Source organism: Bos indicus, chromosome 10 (genome assembly GCF_029378745.1).
Source record: "Bos indicus isolate NIAB-ARS_2022 breed Sahiwal x Tharparkar chromosome 10, NIAB-ARS_B.indTharparkar_mat_pri_1.0, whole genome shotgun sequence".
Classification (NCBI taxonomy): domain Eukaryota; kingdom Metazoa; phylum Chordata; class Mammalia; order Artiodactyla; family Bovidae; genus Bos; species Bos indicus.
Window position 1 is genome coordinate 58,587,494 of NC_091769.1, and position 20,262 is coordinate 58,607,755.

Genomic DNA, 20,262 nt, shown 5'->3' on the forward strand with positions numbered 1-20,262 from the left:
CTTCTCTGATTGCCATAGCTAGGACCTCCAAAACTGTGTTAAATAATAGTGGCAGGAATGGGTACCCTTGTCTTGTTCCTGATCTCAGAAGGAATGCTTTCAGTTTTTCACCATTGAGAATAATGTTTCCTGTGGATTTATCATATATGGCCTTTATTATGTTGAGATAAATTCCTTCTCTGCCCATTTTTTTAAGAGTTTTTATCATAATGGATGCTGAATTTTGTTAAAAGCTTTTTCCGCATCTATTGATTATCATATGGTTTTTATCTTTCAGTTTGTTAATATGGTGTATCACATTGATTTGCTTATATTGAAGAATCCTTGCATTCCAGGGATAAACCAAACTTGATCATAGTGTAGAAGAAAGTCATCCAGTCGTGTCCGACTCTGCAACCCCATGGACTATACAGTCCATGGAATTCTCCAGGCCAGAATACTGGAGTAGGTAGCCTTTCCCTTCTCCAGCAGATCTTCCCAACCCAGGAATTGTACTGGGGTCTCCTGCATCACAGGTGGATTCTTTACCAACTGAGCTATGAGGGAAGCCTGATCATAGTGTATGGTCTTTTTAATAACTTGCTGATATTTGTATGCTAGTATTTTATTGAGGATTTTTACATGTATGTTCATCAGTGATATTGACTTGGATTTTCTTTTTTGTATGTGATGTCTTTGTCTGATTTTGGTATCAGGTTGATGGTGGCCTTGTAGAATGAGTTAAAAGTATTTCTTCTACAAGTTTTTGAAAGAGTTTCAGAAAAATAGGCATTAGCTCTTTAAATGTTTGATAGAATTCACCTGTGAGGCCATCTGGCCATGAGCTTTTGTTTTTTGGAAGATTTTTGATCACTGTTTTGATTTCAGTGCTTGTAATTGGCTTGTTCGTAATTTCTATTTCTTCCTGGTTCAGTCTTGGAAGGTTGAACGTTTCTGAAAATCTGTCCATTTCTTCCAGGTTGTCCATTTTATTGGCATATAGTTGTTTGTAATAGTCTCTCATGATCCTTTCAAAGAACTAGATTTTTATTTTGTTCATATTGTTTTCCTGTTGTCACAGGACAACAATTTCCTGTTCATCGATTTTTCCTTATATCTTTATTATTTCCTGACTACTGCATGCCTTGAATTTGTTTTGCTCTTCTTTTACTAATTGATTAAGATGGAAGCTTATATTACTTGTCTGAGGATATTCATATTTCTATGAGCATTTATATAGTAGCCACTTCAACATCTATGTGTGACAGTTTCAAAATCTGTGTCTGTTGATTGTCTTTTCCCATATGAGATTTTCACAGCTGTTTGTATGCTGAGGAATTTTGCATTGAACCTGGGCTGTTTAAAATATTGTGTTATGAGACACAGTATTTAGGTTTTGTGTAAATTCTGTGGAGGATGTTAATTCAGCAGGCAGTCAGCTTATTTGGGTTCATGCCAAAAGGTCTGACCGGCCTCCTATAGGTTGTAGTTTCAGTGTCAGTTCCATTTTCAAGGGCCTTGCGGTGCTGTTTGAAGATAACCTGTGTATATGCAACAAGTGGCCAGTATACAGTAAGACCTGGGCAGTGGTCTTGCCAGTAGTTCAGATCCCCAGGGTGTTTATTCTGCTGTTTTAGGTATGATCTATGCATGTGCTGCCCAGGGATGAGCCCAGAAATTTATAAAAATAAGCATTGGATTGTTCTTCGAGTTCTTCCCTTTTTGTGAGTTCTCTGATACTTTCTGGTTTGCTAGGGCTCCCCTTGGTGGTTCTCTGGCTGGAAAGTTGAGAGTTCAGTTACCCTGCTCTGTGCTTCCTGTGACTGTTTGTGTTCAGGCCAAGCAGCAGTAGGGCAGAGAAAGGGAAGTACCAGGGATTCCCCCGAGTCTTGTGGGATTATAGCTCCTCCTGTTGGAGCTCTGAGATTGCTTGGGGCTGACATATGAGAAAATGGAGAAAAGAACAGGATAAATGGGGAATTTTCTCTCCCTCTCTTTGAAAATTGAGAGTCTCTTTTCCTGTTTCTTGAGCCCAAAGTAAACTGCTGCTCCTGGAGCTCTGTGTTCTGGTTTCATCCTAGCTTTATTTTTTATTTATTATTTTTTAATATAAATTTATTTATTTTAATTGGAGGCTAATCACTTTACAATATTGTATTGGTTTTGCCATGCATCAGCATGAATCCGCCACGGGTGTACACGTGTTCCCCATCCTGAACCCCCCTCCCACCTCCCTCCCCGTACCATCCCTCTGGGTCATCCCAGTGCACCAGCCCCGAGCATCCTGCATCGAACCTGGACTGGTGATTTGTTTCACATATGATATTATACATGTTTCAGTGCCATTCTCCCAAATCATCCCACCCTTGCCCTCTCCCACAGAGTCCAAAAGACAGTTCTATACATCTGTGTCTCTTTTGCTGTCTCACATACAGAGTTATTGTTACCATCTTTCTAAATTCCATATATATGCATTAGTATATTGGTGTTTTTCTTTCTGGCTTACTTCACTCTGTATAATAGGCTTCAGTTTCATCATCCTAACTTTAAACTCTCTGCTAGTACAGTAAAGTTCAAATTTTGTTCTTTCCTAGTTCACCTGTTATCATTTACTTTTAAGAGTTTTAAAATATTTATTCCATGCATTTTGTCCATGTTTTAATAGCTGCATTCAGTGGCAGAGACATACTGTCATCCTTACTTGGACCTGAAACTATGATACTATTTTTCATATCATCAGAAAATATCAAGGATCAGCAATAAATCTAATAATACATGTAGAAGATTTCTGTGGGCAGAATTTAATAAGACTTTATTGAGAAACCTAAACAACAGGACGTAGATACGATATGTATGGACTGGGAGAATCAGTACTGTAAAGGTATTAATTATTTCCAAGCTTATTTATAACTTTGATGTATTCCCAGCCAAAAATTTAAGAGGATTTGTGAGATGTGATGGAATGATTCTAAATTTGATGAAAATAGATACGGCCGAGATTAGAAAAGTCTTTTTCTTAAGATGAGAGGACTTCTGCCAGCCCAAGATTTATAAAGCTGTAGTCATTAAGGTAGTGTGGTGTTGGTGGCCTAAAAATATACCAAAGTAACAAAACAGAGCACCAGAAACAGACTCACACATTCCTTGATGCTTTTTTTTTTTTTTGGACCATGCTGTGTGACATGTGGGATCTTAGTTTCCCTATTGAGAATCAAACCTGTGCCCCCGTGCATTGGAAGCTCAGTCTTAACCACTGGACCACCAGGGAATTCCCAATTGATGCTTGATTTATGTCAAAGATGACATGGTACAGTAGTATAGAATGGTTGATTGTCTTAGTCAGTAGTACTGGGACATTTTCTTATTTATATAGAAAAAAAAAAAGAAACTTGGCTTCTATGTCACCCCATACACAAAAGTGAACTCCAGGTAGGTTATAGATCTAGTCTGAAAGACACAACAATAAAGCTTTTAAAAGGGTTTATTTTCTTTATTCATGACCTTCAGGCTTCAAAATATTTCTTAAAACACTAAATATACCACATTGTATATAAATAAATTTATTTTTTTATAGGAACCAGATTTCTCATTACTGAAGAAGGGAGTTAAAAATATGTAATGTGGGAAAGCTAGAATGAAACCTGTGGTGGATATAATCTGATTAGAAGTGTCAGTGGGACATCATATGTATATGTGTATATCCATATATGTATATGTTCAGATCAGATCAGATCAGTTGCTCAGTCGTGTCTGACTCTTTGCGACCCCATGAATCACAGCACACCAGGCCTCCCTGTCCAACACCAACTCCCGGAGTTCACTCAGACTCACGTCCATCGAGTCAGTGATGCCATCCAGCCATCTCATCCTCTGTCGTCCCCTTCTCCTCCTGCCCCCAATCCCTCCCAGCAGCAGAGTCTTTTCCAGTGAGTCAACTCTTCGGATGAGGTGGCCAAAGTACTGGAGTTTCAGCTTTAGCATCATTCCTTCCAAAGAAATCCCAGGGCTGATCTCCTTCAGAATGGACTGATTGGATCTCCTTGCAGTCCAAGGGACTCTCAAGAGTCTTCTCCAACACCACAGTTCAAAAGCAGCAAATCTTCGGCGCTCAGCCTTCTTCACAGTCCAACTGTCACATCCATACATGACCACAGGAAATACCATAGCCTTGACTAGACGGACCTTTGTTGGCAAAGTAATGTCTCTGCTTTTGAATATGCTATCTAGGTTGGTCATAACTTTCCTTCCAAGAAGTAAGTGTCTTTTAGTTTCATGGCTGCAGTCACCATCTGCAGTGATTTTGGAGCCCCCCAAAATAAAGTCTGACACTGTTTCCACTGTTTCCCCATCTATTTCCCAAGAAGTGATGGGACCGGATGCCATGATCTTCGTTTTCTGAATGTTGAGCTTTAAGCCAACTTTTTCACTCTCCACCTTCACTTTCATCAAGAGGCTTTTGAGTTCCTCTTCACTTTCTGCCATAAGGGTGGTGTCATCTGCATATCTGAGGTTATTGATATTTCTCCCAGCAATCTTGATTCCAGCTTGTGTTTCTTCCAGTCCAGCGTTTCTCATGATGTACTCTGCATATAAGTTAAATAAACAGGGTTATGTGTTTATAATGTGTAAATTTGTGTATGTATTTATATATATTTAGAGAGCAAGAGAGGGAGAGAGAAATTATGTATAAAGCTGTAAAGAGCAATATTGCATAGGAACCTGGAATGTCAGGTCCATGAATCAAGGCAAATTGGAAGTGGTCAAACAAGAGATGGCAAGAGTGAATGTCGACATTCTAGGAATCAGCGAACTGAAATGGACTGGAATGGGTGAATTTAACTCAGATGACCATTATATCTACTACTGCGGGAAGAAATCCCTCAGAAGAAATGGAGTGGCCATCATGGTCAACAAAAGAGTCCGAAATGCAGTACTTGGATGCAGTCTCAAAAACGACAGAATGATCTCTGTTCGTTTCCAAGGCAAAGCATTCAGTATCACAGTAATCCAAGTCTATGCCCCAACCAGTAACGCTGAAGAAGCTGAAGCTGAACGGTTCTATGAAGACCTACAAGACCTTTTAGAACTAACACCCAAAAAAGATGTCCTTTTCATTATACGGGACTGGAATGCAAAAGTAGGAAGTCAAGAAACACCTAGAGTAACAGGCAAATTTGGCCTTGGAATACAGAATGAAGCAGGGCAAAGACTAATAGACTTTTGCCAAGAAAATGCACTGGTCATAATAAACACCCTCTTCCAACAACGCAAGAGAAGACTCTATACATGAACATCACCAGATGGTCAACACCGAAATCAGATTGATTATATTCTTTGCAGCCAAAGATGGAGAAGCTCTATACAGTCAGCAAAAACAAGACCAGGAGCTGACTGTGGCTCAGACCATGAACTCCTTATTGCCAAATTCAGACTTAAATTGAAGAAAGTAGGGAAAACCACTAGACCATTCAGGTATGACCTAAATCAAATCCCTTATGATTATACAGTGGAGGTGAGAAATAGATTTAAGGGCCTAGATCTGATTGATAGAGTGCCTGATGAACTATGGACTGAGGTTCATGACATTGTACAGGAGAGAGGGATCAAGACCATCTCCATGGAAAAGAAATGCAAAAAAGCAAAATGGCTGTCTGGGGAGGCCTTACAAATAGCTGTGAAAAGAAGAGAAGCGAAAAGCAAAGGAGAAAAGGAAAGATATGAACATCTGAATGCAGAGTTCCAAAGAATAGCAAGAAGAGATAAGAAAGCCGCCTTCAGCGATCAATGCAAAGAACTAGAGGAAAACAACAGAATGGGAAAGACTAGGGATCTCTTCAAGAAAATCAGAGATACCAAAGGAACATTTCATGCAAAGATGAGCTCGATAAAGGACAGAAATGGTATGGACCTAACAGAAGCAGAAGATATTAAGAAGAATGGCAAGAATACACAGAAGAACTGTACAAAAAAGATCTTCACGACCCAGATAATCACGATGGTGTGATCACTGACCTAGAGCCAGACATCCTGTGAAGTCAAGTGGGCCTTAGAAAGCATCACTACGAACAAAGCTAGTGGAGGTGATGGAATTCCAGTGGAGCTATTCCAAATCCTGAAAGATGATGCTGTGAAAGTGCTGCACTCAATATGCCAGCAAATTTGGAAAACTCAGCAGTGGCCACAGGACTGGAAAAGGTCAGTTTTCATTCCAATCCCAAAGAAAGGCAATGCCAAAGAGTGCTCAAACTACCGCACAGTTGCACTCATCTCACATGCTAGTAAAGTAATGCTCAAAATTCTCCAAGCCAGGCTTCAGCAATATCTAAACCGTGAACTTCCTGATGTTCAAGCTGGTTTTAGAAAAGGCAGAGGAACCAGAGATCAAATTGCCAACATCTGCTGGATCATGGAAAAAGCAAGAGAGTTCCAGAAAAATATCTATTTCTGCTTTATTGACTATGCCAAAGCCTTTGACTGTGTGGATCACAATAAACTGTGGAAAATTCTGAAAGAGATGGGAATACCAGACCACCTGATCTGCCTCTTGAGAAATTTGTATGCAGGTCAGGAAGCAACAGTTAGAATTGGACATGAAAGAACAGACTGGTTCTCTAAATAGGAAAAGGAATTCGTCAAGGCTGTATATTGTCACCCTGTTTATTTAACTTATATGCAGAGTACATCATGAGAAACGCTGGACTGGAAGAAGCACAAGCTGGACTGGAAGAAGCACAAGCTGGAATCAAGATTGCCGGGAGAAATATCAATAACCTCAGATATGCAGATGACACCACCCTTATGGCAGAAAGTGAAGAGGAACTCAAAAGCCTCTTGATGAAAGTGAAAGTGGAGAGTGAAAAAGTTGGCTTAAAGCTCAACATTCAGAAAACGAAGATCATGGCATCTGGTCCCATCACTTCTTGGGAAATAGATGGGGAAACAGTGGAAACAGTGTCAGACTTTATTTTTGGGGGCTCCAAAATCACTGCAGATGGTGACTGCAGCCATGAAATTAAAAGATGCTTACTCCTTGGAAGGAAAGTTATGACCAACCTAGATAGCATATTCAAAAGCAGAGACATTACTTTGCCAACAAAGGTCCGTCTAGTCAAGGCTATGGTATTTCCTGTGGTCATGTATGGATGTGACAGTTGGACTGTGAAGAAGGCTGAGCGCCGAAGATTTGCTGCTTTTGAACTGTGGTGTTGGAGAAGACTCTTGAGAGTCCCTTGGACTGCAAGGAGATCCAATCAGTCCATTCTGAAGGAGATCAGCCCTGGGATTTCTTTGGAAGGAATGATGCTAAAGCTGAAACTCCAGTACTTTGGCCACCTCATCCGAAGAGTTGACTCACTGGAAAAGACTCTGCTGCTGGGAGGGATTGGGGGCAGGAGGAGAAGGGGACGACAGAGGATGAGATGGCTGGATGGCATCAGTAATTCAATGGACGTGAGTCTGAGTGAACTCCGGGAGTTGGTGATGGACAGGGAGGCCTGGCGTGCTGTGATTCATGAGGTCGCAAAGAGTCGGACACGACTGAGCAACTGATCTGATCTGATAGAGACATATAGATATGGTGGGAATGTATGTATGTCCTGGAAGTCATTGCTTCTAAACCTTTCAATGGAGAGTTGAAGATGTATGTTGGTGTCCACATACATACACACAGACATATCTGTTTCCTATTCTGTCAGCTGAGAGGGGCCTGGTTGGTACTCCAGTGGCAGAAATGACTGGCATCAAGATCTTGGTTTTTAAATGCCATTTTCCACTAATAGGAAACAGCATTGGAGAAACATCTGATTCTAGGTTGGATGATAAGCCTGGATGGAACCTGGAATCTCTTACGCCAGAAAGTAAGGAATTGTTCAAAGTATGGCGAGAATATGTCAAAGAACACAGGGCTAGCTTGAAGGATTCCTACTGGCCAAGTCTGGGACAACTGGAATATGAAAATAAGTGATGGTAGTAGATTATCATCACCCTTTGAATGAGGTAAGAGTCCATGATCTTAATGTGCAAAAATCATTAAGAAAACTCAAAGGGAAGGGATAAATTAGGAAATTGGAATTAACATATACATATTACTATATATGAAACAGGTAAATAGCAACTTCCTACTGTATAGCACAGGTAACTGTGTTCAGTATCTTGTAATAAACTTTAGTGGAAAAGAATATGAAGAAGAATATATGTATGTATAACAATCACTTTGCTGTACACCAGAAACTAACACAGTGTTGTAAGTCAGCTACAGTTTAACTGCACTTCAATTAAAAAAAATAAGAGGAATTCCCTAGTGATTCAGTAGTTAAGATTCCATGCTGTCACTGCCAAGTGCCTAGGTTCAATGCCTAGTCAGGGAAATAAAATCCAATAAGTTGCTCAGCCAAAAACAGAAAACTCTTCCTTATAGAAGAAAGTCAATTAATAATGCAATGATGGAATTAGAAAATTACCATTAGACAGCCATCATATTTAATAGTAATAACTGACTAGGTAAGAATCATCAAAGGGATGCTTGTAGGAATATCTTCCTGCAAGATACTTATTAATTACAAAGGAAAATTAATACTTTTATAGAGGAGAAACTTTGCAGATCCTGCCTTTGTCACCTGATCAAAGTTAACATCACTGGAGATGGGACAACATAGATGAATGTGCTTCTTAGTAAAATGCTGTGAGACAGTGGCCACATTTCTATGCTGTTTCTGCCCAAAATCCATAACTGTAATCTAATTATAAGGATCTGAAAATGTAGCCCATGGATTTGAAAAAGATAATTGCGTCACATATATTTAACAAAGGTTTAGTATCCAGAATATAAAAATACCTACAAATCAAGAAAAGAACCGAGAACTTTTTAGGAAGTAGATAAAAGTCTTGACCAGGCATTTCACAAAAAAGAGAAAATCTAGATGAATTACGAGCATACGAAAAGGGAATTTTCCTCCATAGTAATCAGAAATGCAAGTTGAAATCATGAAATACCATTGCATACTTACCACATTTGCAAAAGATTTATTTGACCTGTCTGGTGATGGCCAGAATATCCAGAAATGGAAATTCTTATACTTTGATAGTGAGAATATTATTTCATACAGCTACTTTGGAAAATGTTTTATCATTATATACCAAAATCTAAGATATATGTACTCTATGATCTATCAGTTCCTCTTCTGTATATATATTCTAGAGAAAAACATTTAATATGCAGTATATTGCTACAAGTTCTCTTGCCTGGAAAATCCCATGGACGGAGGAGCCTGGTAGGCTGCAGTCCACGGGGTCACAAAGAGTTGGACACGACTGAGCGACTTTACTTTCACTTTTCACTTTCATGCATTGGAGAAGGAAATGGCAACCCACTCCAGTGTTCTTGCCTGGAGAATCCCAGGGATGGCAGAGCCTGGTGGGCTGCCGTCTATGGGGTCACACAGAGTCGGACACGACTGAAGTGACTTAGCAGAATATTGCTACAAGAATATACAGAGCAGCATTCTGGTTTATTTGTTTTTTAGAGCAGCATGGTTTTTAATATGCAAGCTGTTCAGGGACTTAGAATGGATGCATTGTGGTACATAAAAGGTAATATTAATAAAGTAATAATAAGTAATGAAAGTGAATGAATCACAGCTATGTGTATCATGTATCATGAATTTATCTCTGACCAGATATTCCTAAAAAAAGCAAGATAAAAGAATATATGCATTATGCTTTCATGTACACAAAGAGAACTAGCAAAACTAACTGAACTATTTAGGCATGCATGCACAAGTAGAAAAACTACAGAGCAAAGCAAGGAAGTGGTTTCCCAAAAAAGTCAGGGTAATGCTACTCTGCTTGCAGGAGAGAAGTGTACTTTTGAAGGGACATGTGGTCTTTTGGACTGCTGGAAATACTGTCTTTTTAAAGTGGTGGTTACACACATGTTCATTTTAAGTTTATTTTTTGTGATGTCTGTTTTATGTAAACCTCTAAATTAAAAAAAAATTGGCTTAGTGGAGTTTTCTGAGTAAGTGAATATAGATGTATTTTGTATTTTTGCCCATGATTTTTAATGAGAATCTGAAACCTTCTTTGTAAATTTAGAAATACATAAACAAAAACTTCCCGCCTCTCCCTTTTCCTGGCAAAATGTAAACTTCATATGATAGAGAGACCTTGCCTGTTTTCTATCGCATTATGCCCTGAGTGCCTGGTCCACACTAACTGCTCAGTAGACATTTGTTGACTTGAATCCCCAACAGTCATCTTGCTGTAAATACTTGTTCAGAGTTAAATGGAACAAGTCAAGATACAAATTACCTAAGTAATGGGGAATTGTAAGAATATAGAAGAGTAGAAGACTGGCTGAATGAAAACTGTTGCCTGCCATATCAGTAAACAAAGGATGTTGCAGCTTGGAACACAGGGCAGAGATGACTGGGCTGCCTGCAGCCAATCCTCAGCCACTGCAGCCACCCCCAAAGGTGAACTGCCAGGGGACTCAGGATGGCAAAGAAAGGAACACTGGTCCTAGGTAGCTAAGGTGCATATCAAGCTATGCTTTCAGTGAGCCCCCTCTTTCATTTTCCCATATATAGAAAAGTGCTCAATTCATTAACTTGTGATGTCTGGTTTTCTTTAGTTAACAGTGATCTTTTAATGTTCTGACTACCTGGTCTTTGTTGCAAAACTCCTGTATATCCTAACTTCTCCCTTACTACTTCAGAGTAGTCCCTCAGAGCTATCTGAGAGGCTGCCTCCCAGCCTTGAGGTCCTCAGAAAGTCCATCAAATAAAATATAATTCTGAATTTTTAGGTTGTGTATTTTATTTTTTTTCAGTCAACAAGAAAACTCTTCCAAGAATCTTGTAACACAAGGCGTACATGGTACTGCTGGGCCTCGGAAATCAGGAAGCTGGTCATCTCTGGAGCCTGGTTCATTTGTCTCTGTGGCTCTCATAATATCTCAGTCTCTCTCTCTGTTGGATCCATTAAACCTGGCTTACATGAGGATGCAAAGGACTGCCCTGGTGTTTGTGTAGAAAGTCCTGTGGGCTTTACTGCCTATTACTGCCTGCTACATTTCTTAGTATTTCCTTGAATATCTGGAAATTGGAATCTGACCCAGGTCACCTTTTTAAGCCAGGCCACATCATGGATTACCTGCCAGAATATAATTTTTAGTATTAAATTCTTGGTCTTCAGAATCAGTGTCAAACCCTGGTTGGTCCAAGCAGTTGTATGCAGTGAGTGTCTCTCATGGCTGCCCTCTCAGAAGGACTGTGGTTGGGGCAGTTTTGCTTTGAAAGGTCTGTGAGTATGGTAGACAATACACTTAACATGATAAAGCATAATTTTTCTATTATGGGATATTTAGATTTCCATTAACAATTTTTTGTGTGTGTGAAATTCTTTATTGGAATATAATTGCTTTACAGTGTTGTTAGTTTCTGATGCACCGCAACGTGAATCAGCTATACGGATGCGTATGTCCCCTCCCTCTTGAGCCTCCTTTCCACCTCCCCATCCCACCCGACTCCTGTAGGTCATCACAGAGCCCATTATTTTTTTTTTTTTGACTTTAAATAATACTGCAGTAAACATCTTGGTACTAGTTTTAATGTTTGTTTGCATGTCTGAATGTCTTTCAGGATAGAGTCCTAGAAATAGAATCAAAGTACTTAAATCTCTTTAGAGTCTCTTAATTCATATTACCAAATTGTTTTCCAGAAAAGTTACATGTTTTTATACTGCAGTGATGTATGAGAGTGGGAGGTGTACCATATTCTTGATCATTGGTTTTTGCTGCTTGTTCTTCAAAGATGAAAAAAAATACACTTGGCTATTTAGTGCTCCAAAGCCTTTCTCCAGATACATACAGGTTCCAAGGGATCACAGATGACTACTTTAGTGACTGTGTCTCTGTTATGCATTTTTTTGCTAGCTTTCTATCCTAGCGTGTCCTCATTGCTACTGCTGCAATATCTTGGACAATTCCACATTTTCCTTGAAGCCCTGCTCTGCATGTCCCCAGTCTTTGTACCAGTTGAGGTTCCACTCAGGGCAAGGGACAGAGGAACCGAAGTAAAAGCAAGGTTTATTTCTGTATACACATTGAATCATCAAGGAGGGCAACTGAGCTTCAGGGTGATTTGAACTAAAAAACTGGTAAGATCAAACTGCCCCTTCTTAGATAGTTTGGATACATGTTCTCTTATGAGTTCTTACTTATTTCTTGATATCTCATCCATTTGCTTCTCAAACTGGTGATTTCAATTTCACAGTGCACATGGGTCTTAATGGCTGCCTTATCCCTGAATATGTATGACTTTTCAGATCAATTCTTGTTGATTCTGGTTTCTTTGGCTTAAATTCCTCAGACTAGACTTTGGCATAGCTCATCCTTTCCATCTGTTAGCCACTGGTCATTATTCTGGACCCATCCTTGTCTCCTGTCAGCTTTGAGTAGGGGAAAGAGTCATAAGGTATAAAATATTTAGGGTTCTATGTAAAATAGTGTACACTGGATTACGTGATCTTTTTATCAAGATATTTGGAAGCACATTTGTGTACACTTAACAGAACCACACTTTAAAGGTGAAAGGAGTCTCAGAAGTGATCTAGTCACAATCTTTTATTTGGCTGATTGAGGAACTATGTACAGAGAGACTATGATTTTTACATTGTTATAGTCAGTGTTAGCACCCCTAGGTTCTCAGGAATGTACTCTTTCCATCATATTGTAGGGTTGGAAGTTTAATTACAATTTAGCTGGGAAATATTTTTATGAATACTATCAGGACTGTCTCCCTCAGAATATCAACATTTAAGTTAAATGATTTTCTGGAAATCCCCAGTAGTTACAAAATAATTGAAAGTTGTCATAAACATTACATATTAATATTGCTATATAATATACTTAACCTTAAAATTCTTTCACATGGAAAGCATATTAAGAACAAATTAAGAAGCGAAATACTGGATACTTATTTTCTCTATTTCTAATAATTTAATGTCCAAAAAGTTCATTCTATTTCTTTAGATGTAGAAGTTTTAAAAAGTAGTATTTTACTTCAATATTCTCTATGAGGCAAATAGATGGAGAAACAGTGGAAACGATGGCAGACTTTATTTTTTGGGGCTCCAAAATCACTGCAGATGGTGACTGCAGCCATGAAATTAAAAGACACTTACTCCTTGGAAGAAAAGTTACGACCAACCTAGACAGCATATTAAAAAGCAGAGACATTACTTTGCCAACAAAGGTCCATCTAGTCAAAGCTATGGTTTTTCCAGTGGTCATGTATGGATGTGAGAGTTGGATTATAAAGAAAGCTGAGCTTCAAAGAATTGATGCTTTTGAACTGTGGTGTTGGAGAAGACTCTTGAGAGTCAGTTGGACAGCAAGGAGATCCAACCAGTCCATCCTAAAGGAAATCAGTCCTGAATATTCATTGGAAGGACTAATGTTGAAGCTGAAACTCCAATACTTTGGCCACCTGATGCAAAGAGCTGACTCATTGGAAAAGACCCTGATGCTGGGAAAGATTGAAAGCAGGAGGAGAAGGGGAGGACAGAGGATGAGATGGTTGGATGGCATCACCAACTCAATGGACATGAGTTTGGGTAAACTAGAGTTGGTGATGAACAGGGAGGCCTGGCGTGCTGCAGTCCATGGGGTTGCAAAGAGTTGGACACGACTGAGCAACTGAACTGAACTGATGAGGGAAATTACTTTTAAGCTTTAGAGTACAGATTTGATGAGGTTGAAAGGTAATTCTCAGTTTTTATACGTGCTGGCCAGTCCATAGGGCTTACTGTTACCAGTGTATAAATAAAAGCGCAAAAAGATCCAAATTTATATGCCACTGTGTGTGCCTTGTGACTTAAAATTTTGATTAAATTGTGTGAACTTCCATTTCCTCATAGCAAAGTGGGGTTAATGACTAACTGGTAGATTTACTGCAGTCTTGAAAGAAAGACTAGGAATATGGAATGCCTAGTACAGTACTTGTTACCCAGCAGGCTTTCAATAAATGGCAGATTTTTCTTGTATTTATTTTTCTAGCTTTTAATTACGGGTGCCCTGTATTTATATGAATCAAAACTCTAAGGGAGAGGTGGTAGTCTAACAGTAACACTGTGGAGTTTTCTTGTTAAATTAGACTATAACACTTTATTAGTGAAACCTTTCAACATGCTTAGTGCCTCTTGATTGATCAGTGCTATTCTTTTTAAAATATAGACCCATCTGTCAGCAGTTGTCAGTGATCTTAAACTTTGACCCTGCAACTACCAGGATGTTAAAACATCCAACTACTCCATAGAAAATGCCAGTTTAATATACTTGTACTCTGTTTTCTTTTAGTAAAGGTCATGTTTGTGTAAGATTTTAACGAAAATTGGGAATTCCCTGCTGGTCCAGTGGTTAGTACTCAGTGCTTTCACTGCTGAGGGCCTGGGTTCATTCAACCCTGGTCAGGCAGCTAAGATCCCATTCCTTTACAGTTTAATTTAGCTAAGACTGAAGGGAAATCTGAGAAATTAGAACTGTGTTTGAGTTATGAATATTAGTTATTTGCATTTTTAAAAACAATATAGTCACAGTGATGAGCATCTGTAAAACTGAGGTTAAAGCAGACTCTGTTACGCCTATTCAGATACACTTAATAATTGTTGAGAAGGACAATGAACCCACTAGAGGAAGCAGTAGTATATTATGATCATGATGGTGTGTTAATTCAGAGAATTTTATGGCATTAGAAAATGAGACATTTTTTTCATGTGTAACATTTTAATAAAGTAGAAGAGAGTTGCTTTGTTTTTCAGCCTCAACTAATTGACAGGACTCCTAATGAAATTTTGGGTATCACAACTAAAAACATAGAATCTTGGTAATAACAAATACACAAGTTTTTAGCTTCCATGTAATAATTTTGGGGTAATATAACACTTTGTCTAAGAAAGAGATTCTTTAAGACAAAGGAGATTTATGGTCCCTGGGAAAATCAGCACATTCACTTGACTTTAAATATTATTTGCAGGATTTCAGAGACCTCTCCAGATCAACTATGACTCACACACAGAGGACTCAGGTTGAAAACTTCAGCCAGGTTGGAAAGTTAGTTTCAGTGCTCAAAGAGGAGACTACTTTTCTCTTTCCTCATAGGATGGATTTGGTCTCCAAAAGTAAGGTTAAAAGAAGTGAGGGTTGATATTTTTAGAGCATGTCATTGCCTTAAGAACTTGGGCTACACAATTATCTCTTAGTTATAGTAGTTATTCTTTATCATCATAAGGACAGTTCAGTCCTTCCATAAAAGAAACTCCCACATGAATAGAAGGAAAAGATGCTTTTTAGGACTCTTCCTCTTTTCTTGGACTTCATCTTTGTGTTTGGACAAATCATATCCTTGACTTAAGGATAAAATATTTTATAGGTCATACTGTTATACGTACTGGTATATGGTACTACGGCATAGGGATGGTTCTCCCAGGAACCCAAGGGAAGATGAACTTAGTTAAGCAATTCCATTTGTTCCAGAAAGGGCTTAGTGCCCATTTTCCTGCTTCCCTGTAATGATCCTGTGACCTCTGTACCACATGTAGAGTAGCTAGTTCAGAGAGATTTATTTACCTAGTACAAAGGAGCCCACATCCTGTACTCTCTGGAGCTGTGTTAGTATTTGCTTGTAGTCCCAGTGAGTACTTGCTTTTCTTCCTGCACTATAAATTCTTCCTCTGGTAAAACTGAATTCTGATGAAGAATGGAAAAAATTGCATTTGACCTAAAATTGAAAGAATGGAAATCTCTTGAGTAATTATAGATTTTGTAGAAACCTTCTTAGTTGCTGGTCTGAGCTAGGTGCTGTGGGAAATTATACTTGGGACTGTAATCCCTTGTGGCTCAGCTGGTAAAGAATCTGCACACAATGCGGGAGACCTGGGTTCAATCCCTGGATTGGGAAGATTCCCTGGAGAAGGGAAAGGCTACCTACTCCGGTATTCTGGACTGGAGAATTCTATACAGTCCATGGGGTTGCAAAGAGTCGGACACGACTGAGCAACTTTCACTTTTCACAAAGATGTACATAGGCCTTTAAGACATCTTAATGGAAGAGAGTTGGGGTGATGCAGTGGAAGGAGAAGGATCTTTATTATGACGTAAATGAATCCTCACTCTGTGAACTTGGGAGAGTCACTTATCCTTTCCGGGCCTTGGTTTCTCCATCTTTGAAAGGGGGCCTGTGAAGATATAATGTTCATATCAGCCCCTAGCAGACTGCCTGATCATAGAGGGTATTCAATAAATGGTAAATAAATAAGGAAGGCTTTGATAGATTCCCTTCTGGTGGGTCTTCTAAATCCATGATGCTATTAGATCGGAAGATGAGCCAAAATATCTCTTTCTTTGTATAGCTACCATCATAAACTTGGCCAAATTATTAGTTTATATCAACTGTCTGAACTCCGTATTCTTAACCAAATTTCCAGGTATATAGACATCTGGACCCGGAAATGTGGAGTAGCTAGTTTATGTTTGGCCAAGTCAGAGAGATTTATTTACCTAGTACAAAGGAGCCCACATCCTGTACTCTCTGGAGTTGTGTTAGTATTTGTTTATCAGGATAAGCAAATAGGATAATTTTGAATCATTTATTGTTATACAGGTATCTGTATCTATTGAGGGCTGCTTATGTGCTGGGTGCTGGGAGTACCGTGGTAAGCAAGAATCTGATCCTTGCTCTGATGGACCTTTCAGTATAGTAGCAACCAGATAAACACACATGTATATAAAATCTTATGAGCCTTCATGTAATTAGAATTCATGTAATTCAGTAGTGACTGATATGAGTCCTCTGTCCTTGCATACTTGGGGGTTATGTGTACTTTAGACTCTTTGGAGAAAGGTAAAGAATTATAGTATTCAACTTCTGTACTTTTCCACCTCTTTGTCTGCAGTAGTTCATGGGTTCCATTTTAGCCATGACCATGGATATTATCGGAGAAGGCAATGGCACCCCACTCCAGTACTCTTGCTTGGAAAATCCCATGGACGGAGGAGGCTGTTAAGCTGCAATCCATGGGGTCACTATGGAGAAGGCAATGGCACCCCACTCCAGTACTCTTGCCTGGAAAATCCCATGGATGGATGAGCCTGGTGGGCTGCAGTCCATGGGGTTGCTAAGAGTCGGACACGACTGAGCGACTTCACTTTCACTTCTCACTTTCATGCATTGGAGAAGGAAATGGCAACCCACTCCAGTGTTCTTGCTTGGAGAATCCCAGGGATGGGGGAGCCTGGTGGGCTGCCGTCTATGGGGTTGCACAGAGTCGGACACGACTGAAGTGACTTAGCAAGAGCAAGATGGATATTATATAAAATAGTAGGCATTACCTAAGGGTGGTTCCACAGGAGCCTGGTACCACACATTATTGTTCTGTTATGATGGTTAATTACTAGTTTGATAAAGGATTTGACTGTTTTAGACCAGTGGTCCCTAAACTTTTAGTGATGGTGTAGTATTCTACTCTGTGGATATTCATTAATTTAACCACTTCTCTACTGATGATGATATTGTTCACTCACCCAGTCATGTCCGACTCTTTGCAACGCCATGGATTGCAGCACGCTAGTCTTCCCTGTCCTTCACCATCTCCCGGAGTTTGCTCAAATTCAACTCATGTCCATTGCTTCAGTGATGTTGTCCAACCATCTCATCCTCTGATGCCCTCAGTCGTCTTCTCTGTCTGCCCTCAGTCTGTCCTAGAATTAGGGACTTTTCCAGTGAGTCAGCTGTTCACATCAAATGACCAAAATACTGGTTCTTACTGATAGGTGATATGATTATTCTCAGTTTTTGCTGCTTTAAATAATGAAGCAGTGACTATCCTTCTCTATATATTTTGGCAAACTTTGTAAGTATGCTTATAGTAGAATAAGGACTTGTCTAATCAAAGAGTATGTTGTATGTAATTTTGATAGATATTGCAAAATTCTTTTACCCATGAAGATTCTCATTTAGTAAGTCTTAGGTGGGACCAAGCAATTTGTATGTTTAACAAGTTCCCTAGGTGGTTTTGATGCAGCCAGGTTTGAGAACTATTGCAGTTCAGAAAGATGGCAAGATTCTCGACTGCTGAGGAGCATGGTACATGTCCTGTAGTAAAGGTCAGGCAGTTATGGCCATCTAGGGAGAAGTAAAAATCCTCTTCAGTGACTGAGCAGCAGGAGCCCAGGTCCGGAGCAGCAGTTGCTGGGGATGGCCCATCTTCCAGAGAAGACTTATCTGAACTATTTCGTGTCTCTTTGACATGTCATATAGGGGAAAAGAACATAAGAATTATAAGGACCTGAATTTGAATATCTTCCACTTACTGTATAATTTTGGGAAAATAAATGAACTTGAATGTTTATTTATATAATGATAATCTCTTCCTCTCAGGTTTGTTGCAAAGGTGAAAGAGGGAGTGACCTAATGTTTATTGAATGCCTTTTGTCTTCGGCGAGTAACTTAACACATCTCTCTCTGTTGCGGCAGTTCATCCTTTAATTGTGATTGGTGATTCACTAGGTGATCTCCCCGTTAGACTCCCTGGGACCACATCTTGGGTTTTTGTATTCCCAGTTGCTATCCCAAACTTGGGACATCACGCACTGTTTTGTTTCTTTAATGAGTGATGTATGCTAAGCACTGTAGATAGAGTTTCTACTTTAATTCTATTATCCTGTGAGGTAAGTACTGTTTCCTCCATTTTACCACAAGGAAGAGCTCAGAGAACTTTGGTAACTTGCTTAAGATCAAGTAGTACTGCAGAACAGACATTGAAAACCCTGCCTGTGGTAATTCCAGTCTCCGTCAGGTTTTGCTCTTACCATCAATCTGCTTTGCTGAGGTAATGCTATAAAGCACTTTGGAAATTGTGAAATGTTTAAGGGTAAGATTATTTTTGTTATTTTAATAATGTAAGTGTAAAGACTTTTCTGCCTGTACTATTACCAATCAATTTAGCTTTCTCGAATGTATAGTGTAGCAAATCTGCCTTGTCTGGGAGAGTATAAGTAGTTATTTCCTCCTGTGAGTGATTTTTTTCCCCTATATTTCCTATGCTTAAAATTCTATTTTTGTTTTTCCATTTGGGAAACTTTTTGGTACACATAAACACAGGAGTTGAAGGTATTTGGTAACATTGGAAGTTTTGGTAACAGGTAGAAATAGTGTCTGTCTTTCCGGTCTTTACCTTCAGTTCCCTTTTTCATTAACAGCCGTATGTGGACCTCACTGGCTTAGATGTTAACAGATGTCAGCCCTGGCTACTGGATATCTGTATTTTGCAGGATGTGACCATGTTGCTTAAGGCTGTAGAAATAGTGGGGCAGGGGAAACACCTCATAAACCTTATATTTATGGTGCTTTTTAATTTGAGAATTATCTTGTTAGGTGTTTTGAATATTTACTTGTAAGTTGAGTTTGGAACAACAACAACAAAATGTCCCCATCCTCTGCTCTTTGTGTCATCATAAAATTCACAAAGTTGCAAAACAGGAATAGCACACATCAAGAAGTGTGGCAATAGGAAGAAATAAGGTAGTTTTGCTCAGTATAGTTCTGTTGAACAAGGGAATTTTCCAGGAACTTGACTTTGTGTTTTGTTTTCCATAGCAAATATTTGTCACATTTTATATATTGGTTTGTTTTTTATTTTGTTTAAATGTGTGTGTGTAGCCACTTAGAATTGGTTTCCTCCCCATCTGTGTGTCTCTTTCTCTCTGTGCCTCTCTCTCTCTCTCTCTCTCTCTCTCTCTCTCTCTCTCTCTCTCTCGCTCGCTCTTATCTGTTGTGCTTGAGGGGAGGGGGCTTCATCATGGATTTATTTAGGCAGTTGAGTTTGGTTAGTGTTTGCCTGTAGTACATGTAATTCTGCCTCGGGGGTTCATGTCTATTTAACTAGCTCTTTAAGCCATGTGGAATTGTATTGGAAAATGCATCTGATTTCTATCTTGATCTTCCTGAAGCCTGGTTTGAACCCTGGGAACACAACTGCAGCCTTCAATGCCTTATTACTCTCAGATGAAGGTTTTATTTTTCAGGGTCTCATCTCATCTCTGAGATGAGCATTAGAGAGAAATTCCAAACAAAAGGATTAATGAGGTATGGAGGCTGTAATGTTTAAGACCTGGAAGAACCTTTTTTCCTGTTAGTTAGCAGTGACTGAATGATAATGTATGGTGTGTCATGCATCTGGTGTGACTTTTTATGTTCTGATTTGGAAATTGATATTTTTAATATTACG

The 20,262-nt window shown here is 39.2% G+C and overlaps 1 protein-coding gene across 4 annotated transcripts in view; it reads left to right on the top strand.

The window, feature by feature from the left end:
- DMXL2 (Dmx like 2) overlaps positions 1 to 20,262 on the top strand; it is a 166,686-nt gene that overhangs the window by 18,971 nt on the left and 127,453 nt on the right. The gene's annotated exons all lie outside the window — the stretch shown is intronic.